This window comes from Montipora foliosa, chromosome 11, assembly GCF_036669935.1.
Source record: "Montipora foliosa isolate CH-2021 chromosome 11, ASM3666993v2, whole genome shotgun sequence".
Lineage (NCBI taxonomy): Eukaryota > Metazoa > Cnidaria > Anthozoa > Scleractinia > Acroporidae > Montipora > Montipora foliosa.
Genome location: NC_090879.1, coordinates 5,899,117 through 5,901,616, shown reverse-complemented (window position 1 = coordinate 5,901,616; position 2,500 = coordinate 5,899,117). Strand labels below are relative to the sequence as shown.

General features: G+C 40.4%; 1 protein-coding gene across 3 annotated transcripts in view; it reads right to left on the bottom strand.

Annotated features, from left to right (window-relative positions):
- Nucleotides 1-2,500, bottom strand: part of LOC137976442 (NLR family CARD domain-containing protein 3-like) — a 405,642-nt gene that overhangs the window by 378,317 nt on the left and 24,825 nt on the right. The window lies entirely within an intron of this gene.

The window sequence follows — 2,500 nt, the reverse complement described above, 5'->3', positions numbered from 1 at the left end:
CCTTTTTTATAACTGTTGTGTTAGCCATATAATAAACAACTTAATAAACTGGACTGTACGGTCATTACAGCAAAATCTCAAACTTCGGCCTAGCTGTATTGACCTTGCAGTCACTTGGTGAATACGGAAAGCCCTCAGTTTGAGATTTGGCTGTAACGAGCTCACTCTCGGTTAATTATCAACATCAACACGCAGGTCTCTGATCTTGGGTTTTGTGTTGTCTCTGAAGGTGCCAGACAACGGCAAGTTGCCTAGGGTAACCTAAGGTTAAACCTGCATTCCTTGAAGTTCCATCAGCTTTCTTAAGATTCAGGCTACTCAAAGGAGGGTTTTTCTTTTGGGTGACCTCCATTGGGGTGTCCAAACAATGCACTTCAAGTTGCTTTCCAGGCTTTTTGGGACTATTCCCAATGCTCCCATTACAACTGTAAGCACCTTGGCTCGACCTCTTCACATCTTCCCAGCATTTCTCTTGCTCAGTTTTGGTATTTGTCTATCTTTTCCTCTTGTTTTGCCGTTACCTTCATGTCCTCTGGGATTACGACATCAATTATTTGACAGGTCTACTCTTGTTTTTTTATAACCATTACATCAGGTAACTTGACGTTCTCATTCGTTAGAACACTCTCAAGTACACGTTCAAATCACCTTCCCACTCCAACTTGACTCTATTTGTGTTTGCAAAGAGAAAGCACTTCACTCTGTCAAACTCACAGAATGTCACAATGCCTCTTGCAGCAATGGGATTTTTTGTCGTTTGACATAATTACAATACAAGCGCAAGCCAAATAATGCAAAGACAACCTGGGTATGGCCTGTTTGTGCACTGAATACACAACATGGAAATGCTAAAGCAACAACTAATGTACATAGGAGCGTCGGCCTTTACGTCGTTCATCTCTCTCCAGATTGATTTTTAGCTTACTCGAATCTGACACAAAAATGCACTGCATACACGATCGCTTTCAAGCTTCGCTTCTGTTAGGTCGGCTCGACTGATGGCTGAGCTAAGTTCTTCGACGAACTCACCTTGGTTGGTGATTATGAACACGAGGGACGCGATAGTATTTTACTGCCTTTTCTGTGTCTTGTTTAGACTTTTTCTCGGTCTTGTTACCCCAGCCAACCATAAGACAAAGAGCCATGCTGACAATTGTCGAATTTCTAGAGAGAACTGTAAAAATATATCACTCTTGTATTGATGCATCACTAAAAGCTCTTATATATATCTTCAATGATGGAACACCAACATGGCGGTTAGTAACGGTTGCTAAGCAACGGTGACATATTGGATAAAAATAGTCACATGAGTAAAAACGCTCAATAAAATCTCACGAACGTCGAGTCGAAGATTCCACTAATTTATTCTTAACACAATCACGAAATTGAACAACTAAATTATGTCATTCAACGCCCCAACAGATAAAATTCTGGACGTTGTCATACTTGAGAAGGATAAGATTACATTTCAAACCGCATAAACATAAACCGGCAGGAAATACAAATATCCATTCCGGAACAAATACTACACCATAGAACACTAGATCATGCTAGATACATGATCAGAAAAAGCTTGGGAGCTTTTGCCGTCTGAATCGGTCAGAAACGCTGCGAGCTACTTTACCGTTAAACAATCGTAGTAAGACTAAGATAAATAAGTCACCAGAAATAAGAAGGCACTTGAATTTGCTTAACTCAGGAATAGAACAGAATCTTGATTTTCATTGTCCCTTGTAACAATGCTGCAGTGACCCCTTCAAAACTACAAAACTAATAGTTTGATCAAGAACTTCACCACGCGCTTCTGCTGCTTCCGCGTCACAGGTACCTTGAAAAATATTGAGTTTTCTCTAAAACTTTTTTCAAGAAACTTCTACAAGTCTCACCTTCACTCGCCATGTTGTCGTCACAACAAAACTGCATACCAAAAGAAGTGTGCACACTCTCGTACTCAAGGGACTGTGATTTCTGATGGCTGCGCTCATCCCAGGAAGATTGAATAAACCAGAAATAGGTTTAAACTAGTTTACCTAAATAGCAGAAATGCTGGGGAGGGGAAGGGAGATGTTCAAAATTAATATGCTTGCGGTAATTTAACGACGGTTTGTGCATGAAATTAACGGGACATTTTAAAGGTTTTGAGCAGGGAAAGTACAAAACGTGAACCCCCAGTTGGACCTTCTTAAGCTTCTGGACCCCACTCGAGAGAAGAAAGAAAATAATAGATGGTTTTCACAGTGACGTCATCAAATTCATCGCCAGGTCTTCTGGAGATTGAAGATGACCTAGAAATAAATCTTTTTCAAGTTTCCACTTCCCCGACGCCTTTCGTTTCCAAAATGTCCGAATTGTCACCTTGCGTAACCCCATGATACGAAGGTATTTGGTTAAAAAAAGGTCTATCCCTATGAATCTCAGCGGTTTGAGCCTCTCAAGTACATGAGGAGATGTGTTCATACACATGTATTTTATCTCATGTGCGAAAAGTAAGCGATTTTAT